Below are 11,675 nucleotides of genomic sequence, written 5' to 3'. Positions count from 1 at the left end.
TGTAAGAAACAGAATCTAAAGGTGAATGTAGGGAAGAGTAAAGTGATGGTCTTTGAGAGAGGTGAAGTCAGTGAATGTACAGTGAGGTTGGATGGTGAGGAAATGGAAAATGTGAGTACGTTTAAGTACTTGGGGAGTGTGATGAGTAAGGATGGAAGTTTGGAGGGTGAAGTGCTTGAAAGGGTATAACAAGGAAGAAAGGTTGCTGGCTCCTTGACAGCAATGATAAGAAACTGGGATTGAGCATGGATGTGAAAAAGTTACTACCTGACAGTATTGTGATACCAACTCTAACGTATGGAAATGAAGCTTGGACGTTGTTGGAAGGACACAAGGCAAGAGTGAGAGCATTGGAAATGAGTTATTTAACCCATCCCGTCCTGACAAGTTTCCTAGTAGTGGTACCTCCCAGTCCCAACAAATTTTGGACCCACTTTTTTTTTGGCTCAAATCTCTGCTTTTGGTGAGAAACAAAGGAAAATCACAATGAAAGTGGTTACTGGGGTTGTCAAGTGGCCTAAACAGGTATAGTTACATTACGCCTGGTATCATGTTCATGCCACGTTGAGTACACCGCTTCCCGTCCGATAAGCGAAGTTAAGCAACGTTGGGTCTGGTTAGTGCTTGGATGGGTGACCGCCTGGGAACACCAGATGCTGTTGGCATAACTCCCTACGTGTCAAGTGGGGTTGGTGGAGGATTAGTGCCCCTCCCTGTAAAACAATTAACTCTAAGCCCTTGACCACCCCGTTTGGGATACATGGCGTCTGGCAATGGATGGATGGATCATGTTCTGTGGAGGTGCACTGCTGCTCTCACATTTTCTATGGTAGGTATTAATATGGAAAACAATACTGATTACGTACGGTACATATTTATTTATTGCAAAGAAAGAAACATGTAGTACAAGAGTACTGTATATTGGTTTTTATACAAAAAACATATGAAATAAGGAATGTTCCATTGGGCGGAAATAGCGAAAGCGCCCAATTACAGTAGGTCACAGATGGTAAGGTAACATTGTTGTTTCATCATAAATTGTATTTTTTTCAAGTTCCACAATACTTTCCCAATGACATCATACCATTTTCCACTTTACAAAATTGTTTTCACATATTTACAGGCCTTACGATAATATTTTGCATAATAATAACACTTATATACCTAGTGACTTCATGTTCTGTCAAATTATGCACCTTGCAATTTTGGCGCGTTTAAGTACGTCAGCGGGACATGAGATTACATCATGTTTGGACGTACAAGAACATCGTCGGGACGGGGCAGGTTAAGAGAAGCCTGTGGAGTCACATGGAGAGACGGGCTGACAAATGAGGATATAAAGGAGCGTTGTGGTGTGGATGTGGATGTGATAGGAAGCATTAAGAGGAGCACACTGGGGTGGTTTGGCCATGTGGAGAGGATGGAGGGTGAGAGGCCAGACACCTTAATCCCGTACGGGATTAAGGCGTCTGGCAATAGATAGATAGATAGATAGGTATTTTTTTCTTTCTCTAAGTTTCCTTTTTTTTTTTCTTTAAATAGATTTTGATTTTATATTTGCAGTTATCTAACCTCTCTGGTACAAAGAAAAGAGTGGGCAATCGCTTTCCGAGCTGGTGCGATGTTGCGGGGGCATCTCACCAATAACTATGCAGAATCAGCAGTCTGCATAATTAAGGATATTGTCCTCAATAGGTAAGGATTAACTAACTCCTAATAAAACAGGGTTTCTTATTTGGCGTTATATTTTGACTTATGTCTTCCAAATTGTATACAGGTACTCCTCGACTGATGATGGGGTTTAGGACTGAGACATCCATCATAAGTTGAAGCAGTCGTAAATTGAAGCAATAATGAATTTTTGTACTGCATGTGAATAATGCAAGAAAATATTATGGAATCTCCCAATAAATTTGAATAAACTCTGATAACACTCAAACAGTGAGACTACATATGATATTATCACCATCGTAATTTCGAATCCTTCACAAGTCGAAGCATCGTAAAATGAGGAGTGCCTGTACATTCTTGTATTAAGCATTCAGACCTACAATGTATTATTCATATTATGGTTTTTACTATTATTTCAGATGCAAGGCCTACAACACTGCGCAGCTGCTGGTCTTCATGGTGGAGATCTTCGACTGCTACATGAGACAGCGGTTGGTGGATGTAGCACTGCGCCGACGACGGGTGAAGTCCATCACTGTCGACAAGGTAGCAGTTGATGCAGTAAAATCCGTTGGTGGAGGTCTATACTCTGTGCAAAGCCAGTCTGACCAAACACAGGTGTATGAAGTTGACCTCTCCATTGGCATGTGCACATGTGTGAAAGGACAAAATGGGGCCATCTGTAAACATCAGATTGCATGTGCAGACTATGGCATGACAGCAGTGTCCCAAATCTTTGTATTGACCAGCAGTAGTCGGCAGTGGTTGGCAGCCTTAGCCGTTGGCACAGAAAAAGACCCTAAGGAGAGTTTCTTTAAAGGTTTGACTGAGGTAGAAGAAAATGAAAATGAAAGCAATGGAGGAAATGGGACAGATGTAAAGGTGGAAACAGATTCAAGGATGGAAACCGATGCAAGAGAATCTGGAAATATTGCTGAAGACACTGTTGACCTAACTGCTGAATCAAAAGTAGTAGCAGAGGAGCTAATTGAAACAACTGCTCGGTATGGAAATTTAGAAACTCGAGTGGCCCTGCAAAGATTCCTTCAGAGGATACGTTCAGTTAAAACTGCAAATCAGCTGAACACCTTGCTGAACTGTGCAGGCTCATCGGTGAAGTATGGTGGAGCTGGTCGTGAGAAGATTTCTTGCCAACCAACTTCCATAGCAAGAAGGTCCCCAGGAATGCCAAGAGGAGCAGCCCCCCTCGGTAAAGGACGTCAACCATCAGCAGCTCTGTCATCGAAGCCAACGTGTCCCCGCAACCTTGCTCATAATGTAGAGTGCAACGTTGCAAATGCAAAGTCGCATGGCAGCAGTCATTGAACCAGAGGGCAGCTGAAGCAGGTTGCTGCTAAAATGTTCACATAATGTAGTGTTTTGTGCCAGTCTGTGATATTGCTTTCTTGTACTTTCCAAAACATCCACAACAACACCACAACACTCTTGAACTTCCTCATTCGTCTGTCTCTCCATGTAACTCCACATGCTCTTCTCAGGTAACTCATTCACACTGATCTCATATCGATTTGTGTCCCTCTAGCAAGGTCCAAGCTTCACTTCCATACATTAGAGTGGGATTCAGAGTACTATCATGCAATGACTTCTTCACTTAAATGCTCACTCCCTATTCCTTGTCACTGCCCTCAGTGTGCCTTGCAACCCTTTTTTTCTGCTGCACGCTTTCTCGCACTTCATCCTCTAAACTTCGATCTTTGTTCATCACACTACTGAAGGTTCTCAGATTCTCCATTTCCTGACCATTCAACCTCACTAGGCATTTTGTGGCATCGCACCTTTCAAAAACAATAACTTTACTCTTTGTTACATTCACTTTCAATTTTCTTCTTTTCACAAACACAGTAGAACCTCTCTCATTCGGACTATATGGGGGGAAGGGTTGTCCGAATTAGCAGATTGTCCGGACCATCAGGGTAATCTTCAGTTCATACCAAACTCTATCTATGTTTGTTAATTATTAACATATGTGGCATATGTCAACCCTAGGTAACCGCAAAAGATGAAAGGATACTGGTACTAAAATAACAAAACTAATCTTGTAAGATAGTTTTGTATTGCATAATTTGCAGGTAAGGCCATGACAAGAAACTAGCCTACATTTTAAATTCTAGTAAGTGACTGAGGCCCATGTAGGAAATTAATTAATTAAATGTAATATTTGGAATAAAAATAAAACTTATGTAGGCAAAAAATACATTGTCATCTTTGGCATATTGATAACACCCATACGGGCAAGAAGCTAATGTTTGATGTACAAGTAAAGCACATTTAAGTACAAAAAAGAACCTACAGTAATCACTAAACACTGCAGAATATTCTGACCCATTTTTGTGTAAGCAAACTCCTCCTTTTAACACCTTTATTCATTACAGAAGCTACACTTGCATTAAGGGGCATGGTAAGGAGGATTAACTTTTGAAATACAGCGTAAAAATATAAATGGTTGGTGAACTAGTTGATGGAACGAATGCTAGCGTGTGTTTAAACAGGCGCCCATGAAGCGACCTAGCTTTATCTGAGTCTAAACGAATGACGATCGCTTTCCGCGCCGATACTGAAAATGCCTTTAGAATTAATTTCAACATATTTTTGGAGCTTATTATTTTTAAATTTTGTCCGGATTAACAGAAATCTGGATTAAAGGGGTCTGGACTAAAGAGGTTCTACTGCACTTCCAAACTCATTCACAGAACCCTGCAGCTCCCATTCATTTTCTCTTAAAACTGTCATCAGCAAACAACAGTACAGGCAGTTTCCACACTGCCCTCCCACACTAGGGACATTCCAACATCCACTGCTCTACCATATATTTCTTTTATCACACTATCCATGTATATGCTGAACAACCATGGAGACATGACACACCCCTACCTCAGTCCAACACTCAGATAAAAGAACTTGCTCAGTTGATTTTCCACCGCACTGCCACCCTAGCACCCTGATACATACTCTTAACAGCATTCAGCAATTTCCCATCTACTTCATATATTCTTAGCTCGTTCCACATTCCTTGTCTGCTGTCTACTCTGTCATATGCTTTCTCCGGGTCCATGAAGGTTGCATACAACTTCTTTCCCCTCTTAAAATACTTCTCTACTATGCACCTAACTGAGAATATATGGTCAGCACACCCCCTCCCCTTTCTGAAGCCTCCCTGTTCTGCTAATCCCTCGGTTATCTCCCTGAGATAGGCCATTACCCCATCCCCTGTACACTCCCTTATCAGACCTTCTCATTCATCATCCACACATACATAATCAATCATTGCCTTATGTTCAGTCATCTCATCTCCCATTCATCTTATACTTCTCCATGTATACTGATGGATCAGCCTGTGCCTGAAAAGGGTATTGGTGATCACCTAGCCCTTCCCAGCACACACTTCCATCAAGGCAATACCATTCCCATCCATTTCAGTGGGTATACCCCACTGACTAACCACTATCTATTCTTGCATTCCCCACTTAACCATTCATATCACCAATCAAAAACACTCATTTTTATCAGACCTGTCCAGTTATGCTTCTACATTTTCCCAGAACTCAGCTTTCACTCTAAACATTTACTTAAATATTATTTTATTGCAGTTTGTTTCGGATTTCAATAAATTCATAAAAAATTGAAAATAAACATTCACTTAAATATTATTTTACTGCAGTTTGTTTCTTTTAGATTTCACGACTGTAGAAATTTTAGTCTTGGCTCAGTATTAAGTACACTAATCTAGCCACCCAAAAACTATACTGTACAGTACCGTAGTATACTTTTATATAAATTGTGGTTTTTGCTAATCTTAAATTTTACCACAAGTCCACTCTAGCTTTAAAAAGGTATTCTGTACAGTACTGTAATAATAACTGCCATATGCTTAAACAAAATGTGGACGATATAATTTTGATGACACAAATTTCTATGCATAATTTCAGGGTTACATTTTGCTCTTGACAACTGTGAGCTGGTATATACATTGTGTTCTACCCATACTATTGTTAGCTCTGGCTGTAATTAATACTGTATCTATTATCAGTCCATAATCTTATGTTGAAAATAAGGTGTGAATTGAAGTGTCATCCATATTTTGTTAAAGCATATGGCAATAACTAATAAATTTATGCATAAATTCCAGTCCAGCTTAGCTCAGTAATAAGTCTAGTCTGGCTGCCAAAAAGATATTCTGTACTGTTATAATAGCTAAGAAAAATAAATACTCAATGAAATAATCACTTTTTATTCCATTGTACACAATGAATGACAAGTAAAAACCAGGTAAGGTAAAGAGATCTTGAAGGCAAAAGGTAATCAAACAGCATCCACCTTACAAAGGCCATTTTTGACGTTGTGTTATTTTACTAGTACAACAACTTGTACAGTACCTTGAAAAGCAGCCTTACACAGCTTAGTTACTGAGAGGATGAGCTTAGTAAGTTACTATACTGGCACAGTAGGCTAATTTTGATCACCAAACAAAACAGCCCTATAGGGTTACTTGAGGACACAGGATTAATAAGCTCTCTCTAAATAATTTAATAAATGGAGCTTATACTGTATCCGTGTAAACAGCACACTATTTCAATTATGATTCCTTTTCATGACCTATAATGGCCAGTATACTGCCTTCAATACAAAGGACAGTAATAAACCTTATTACCTAATAGGGTATGTCCAAAATACGTAGTGTAGGCCTATTTCTCTCTCTCTCTCTCTCTCTCTCTCTCTCTCTCTCTCTCTCTCTCTCTCTCTCTCTCTCTCTCTCTCAAAAAGCTATAATTTTAAGGCTATTGTACTATGAATTATATCAAAATATAATTAAATTGGTGAAATTTGTCTCAAAATAGATGGATTGTTGTTGTCTGTAGTTTGTATGCCACTTATAGGTCACATACCATCAGCTTTAACATCTTATATATTGTTTTATTCATCCCATCAGGTATCAACAATATTTTTATGTCATTAAACCGTAAATAATAACGTTTATAACTATACTATTTAGCCACATATGCGATCGAAACATATATTTTTAAAGTTAGTATTGACTTTGTAAGCCACTGTGCAATGTTACCAAATACGACAAGTCAATAAAAGCTAATATTTTTCATGATGCATCTCATCTGAAAATAACAAAGTTGTTAAATTAGTGTTCAACAATTAATCCATATGTTTGACTAAAATAAATATATCATTATAAGCCGTGAATTGCATAAATTCATAGTAAACTTTGAGACCGTAGCTGGCAATAATGTGTATGACGTCATCGTTTAGCTCCTCGCGCTTTGATTGGTTCTAATTTCTCCCTATGTATATACCCTTCCAGAGTTGGGAAATATGCAGCCGGGGCAATGGGTACGTATCGGTCTTGGTTAGTGCGTTCACCCGTCTGTAGTCTATGTAAAATCTTGTGGTGCCGTCTGGTTTAGGCTGCAACGTCACAGGAGACCTCCAGGGACTAAGACAGGGAGAGATAAGCCCAAGGTCCAACATATAATCGAGCTCCTGATGCAACATGCCAACACGCTGAGGACTGATTCGATAAGGGGCCAACTTCACAGGAATGGCGTCACGCTCATCCACGTTGTGCTGAATCCAATCGGTCTTCCCAGGGGCGCTGATGAATACTTCCTTGTAAGTTGACAAGAGGACAACCAAATAAGATGCTTGGTCCCGAGGCAGATGTGCTAACTTGGAGTTGAGAGTGGACTCCGCCTCATCATTCTTTACCCAGATACAATCAGGAAACTCGCAGTCCACCTCAAACAAGCCGCTATCAACACCCTCCTCAGCAGCAGCAGCAGTGGCGGAGACAAGGTGTATGGGAGCCAGAGAATCTGGTGCATGATGGTACGGCCTTAACATGTTCACATGGCAAAGCTGGTGCTTCTTCCTTCTGTAGTAGTCAGTGTCTCCTATATGCCGCACTACAGGGTAAGGACCATTAAACTTAGCAGCCAGCGGCTGACCCTGCAGTGGCAGCAACACCAAAACCTTGGCACCGACCTTGAACTCCCTCAGCCTGGCCTATCGATCGTACCACACCTTCATGGCTTCCTGTGCCTGCTTGAGATTTTCCCTGGCCAGCTTCAGTCTCACTCATACGGGTCTTGAAGTCCTGCAGACAACGGAGTAAGCTCTTGCTCTCGGCGGGTTACTGCTCCAAGTCTCCTTAACCAAGCTCAGGGGACCCCGAAATCGATGGGCAAACACGAGCTCGCTGGGAAAGAAACCCAAATTCTCCTGGGGTACTTCCCTCGTAGCGAACAGGAGGAACGGCACATCACGATCCCAGTCAGTACTTGCGGTGCATATTCTTAAATGTCTGGTGGTAATGCTCCAAGGCACCTTGCATCTCCGGATGGTAGGCACTGCTCCTGATGTGTGTGGTGCCATGTTGAGGTAATGACTGCTGGAAGATGATGGAAAGGAAATTAGACCCTCTATCTGACTGAACCTCCCGGACAAATCAAACTTTGTAAAGAAATCTAGCAAAACTCTAACCACTGCCTTAGCCTTGATAGAACGTAGAGGTATTGCCTCAGGGTACCTCTTGGAGGGGTCAATGATAGTGAGTAGATATGAGTTACCGCTAGAAGTTGGGGGCAAGGGTTCCACCATATCAATAATTAACTTGCAAGAAGGGGGATCAATGGCGGGAATGGGAACAAGAGGGGCCTTAGGAACAGACTGATTCGGTCTACCCACTACTTGACAGGTAGACAATGTTTGACAAAGTTAGCCACATCTGCTTCCATGCGTGGCCAGTAGAATTACGCACGCAGCCTCTCCATGTGACCTGCAAATGGTGTAGAATGGGCCAGTTTCATTAACTCCTGCCTGCACTCACTAGGTACTATGATATGATGGTAGTCCCACATCCCATCATCTACATTCACATGTGGAAGTCTCCACTGTCTCCACAAAATCTCATCTTTCACATAAAACATCTGCCATTCTTCTTCTCAAAATCATCCACTGCACACAGCTTCAACTTCAGAATCTCCTAGTCTCCAGACTGCATTTTCTTTAACTTCTCAATGTTCACCTCCTCCAATGGAACAGGTGGAATATCTTCCAAAGAACCCATAAACGTATCTACCAAAGATATCTCATTGTCCGATTGTGTCGTGTCCTCGGACATAGGACTAACTGTTGCCTCTGGTACGATAACGCGGGGCACACTACAAGCAACCTTCTCCTGTCGACTCTGCTCTGCACGTGACATGGACCTAGTCACTACACAAACTGGGAATGCCTCTGCATCATTGGGGCCAACCTGCGAGGGAACTTCGGGCACTGGCACCTCTGACAAAACTGGAGTGGTAATCTCCTCACCTCTCACTAGGTCATTGCCAAGTATTAAATCAACACCACTCCCTGGTAAATAATATACAACACCCAATCGTGCCAATCCATCAAACAACTGACATTTAACCTCACAAGAAACTAGCGGCACAGTCTTTGCACCTGTTACTCCCCTAATCAGAACGAACTCTCCTCCTGCAACATCAAAAACTTTATTATTTGGCCTTACGCACAAAGAAACTGAAGAACCAGTGTCACGAAGAATGCGTACCGGATGCTGCACGCCATTCACCTTCACCGAACCAGAATACAGGTAGGGGGCATATGAAGAAGCAGGGGCAACACTGTTCGTCACCACCTGTACCACACCTCCTGAAACTGTGGGCTCCCACACAACTGTGGCCTCCTTCTTCCCACTTCGTAGAACAACATCAACCCTAGAAGGGTGTAAAACATCAGATTTTCCCTGGGTAACAACTGGGGAACCAACTGAAAGGGTAACCACTGGAGCTCCACGAGAAACAAAGCTCACTGGCTTCACAACACCTGACTTTTGCCAACATCTATCTACAGTTTGACCTGGCCTCTTGCAATATGAACAAGTAAATGGGCGGCGTGTAGCTTTTGGGAAAATGTGAGGTGTATCAGGTTTGGGTGTGGAGTAATTTATGGAGCTGGGCTTCTGAGACGGTTGTTTGGGAAGCTGAGAGGGATAACACTTCTGAGGAACACTCCTAGGAACTTCCTTACCCTTATTCAAGTTTTTAAACAATAAATGATCATCTACATAAACTGCAGCTTCAGCAGCATTCTTAATATTCTTATCAGCAAGGTAAGTTCTCAAATCTGTATCAATCCTATCAAGGAAGTTCTCGAGGATAACAGGTTCCTTAAGCTTAACATAAGATTCTGAGACATCCTCACTTCGCATCCATTGATTAAATGCATCAGTCAACTGCCTACTGAAATCTACAAAAGTGCCATGTGGGCGCTTCCTACAATTCCTAAATTTCTCCCTGTAAGCTTCAGGTCGTATGCACACAGTATGGCTTTCTTTAATACCTCGTAATCCTGTGCTTCCAGGTGGTTAAGACTGTCATAGGCCTTCAACGCTTTACCTTTGATTACTGTCTGAACTAGAGATGACCAGCTGTCTCTGGGCCACTTGTTACCTGCAGCAGTCTTCTCAAATTGGTCAAAGAACTGAAGGACTAAGCAGTCATCGAATGGGGAAAGTAATTTAGTGGGGTCAACTGCTTTAATTCTGAAAAAGGAATGGGGAAAGTTGTTTGGGGGACTTGGGCAATTCATACGCATTTCATAGCTAAGCTTCATCTGCCCCTGTTTTTTTTTTCTACTCCTGTAGTTTGCTATTCTCCTCCTTCTTCTCCCTCTGAAGCTGCAGCTGAAGCTGTAACATCCTATACTCATGATCGCACTTAGCCTGCTCTGCATCAATAGATTCTTTCTGCTGGATGACAGTGACCTCAACTAAACTATCATGGGATGAATGAACTGATCTAGAATCTAATTCAAGGTCTGGCAAGGATCCGAGAACTTCGTATGGGTCTGTGCCAAACAGTCGGTGGCAGGTTAAGTTAGTTAACGGGAAGGCATTACCTGACTTACTCTGAATATCAAGAGCTTGAACAAGTAAGCTTAACTCCTGCCTCTGCAACCTCCTAACCTTATCCTCCGATGGTCCTGAGTTGATGAAGTCAAGTGCATCCTGCTGACTCACAATATGCAGGGGAGCCACAGTAACATCACTAGTTCTACCCTCCATGATGACACAACCACAATGACTCGGTAATAAACAAAATATCTGGGTATTATCCTGGCGAGGTCACCAATTTATATGTTACGAGATGGGAGTAGGCAGTACAAGATAACTGAATCTGATTTAGTAAAAACTGAGAAAAACAAAGTGAAAAGGGAACTGAACAGTATAGTTAAGTGATGAAAAACATTAAAAAAAGACACTAACTCGAATCCCGCAACACAGGTCTGAAAGTAAATAAAATTAGCTGATGTTAGCGAGGACAAAATAAACACAATGAAAAATACCTAATATAATACAAGCTGATATTTACCAAATTTACAATGAGATTATAAAACACAAAAGAATGACAAAAACAAGCAAGCTGATAATACCCTTAATAATTACACTAAAGTCTGGGAACAAACTTGCCAGACGAAAGAAACAGAATCATACAAAAAGAGATAAACAAACTGCCTTCTATAATAGCCTCAAATAATAATAATAATAATAATAATAATAATAATAATAATAGTATTAATAATAATAACAGTAACAATACTTGCGACTAGATGCTGATAAGAAGTGAAAAGATGTTCAGAAATATATACAACACACAAAATACTGCTTCTCCTCCCTCTCTGATCTCCAGTCCAAACACTGTCTCGACGCCAATCCCACAAAAACTCTCTCCATTGAAAATTCTCCACCTTATATACCATCCGGCTGCATGCATGTGTCAACACGCAGCTGGAGGCCAGATGAGAAATACATTCCATCCTCGTAATCCGAGGCAATTTGGGTCTGGACCACTGCCGCGGATTACAAATTCCGCGGTTTATAAATAATAACTCTCGTGAAAAATTAATTAGTGTCTGGACTTCGGCCAACCACCCCCCAAAGCACCCTACCTACACCTATCTAGGCACCA

The 11,675-nt window shown here is 41.4% G+C and overlaps 1 pseudogene; it reads left to right on the top strand.

Moving 5' to 3' along the window:
• The first annotated feature begins 546 nt into the window (after positions 1-546).
• Positions 547-665, top strand: LOC145411092 (5S ribosomal RNA; annotated as a pseudogene).
• The last annotated feature ends 11,010 nt before the right edge of the window (positions 666-11,675 follow it).

Source organism: Coenobita brevimanus, chromosome 87 (assembly GCF_032717465.1).
Source record: "Coenobita brevimanus isolate Jiangsu-jjx chromosome 87, ASM3271746v2, whole genome shotgun sequence".
Taxonomy (NCBI): domain Eukaryota; kingdom Metazoa; phylum Arthropoda; class Malacostraca; order Decapoda; family Coenobitidae; genus Coenobita; species Coenobita brevimanus.
The sequence above is the reverse complement of the archived record's forward strand: the minus strand, read 5'-3'. Positions and strand labels throughout refer to the sequence as shown.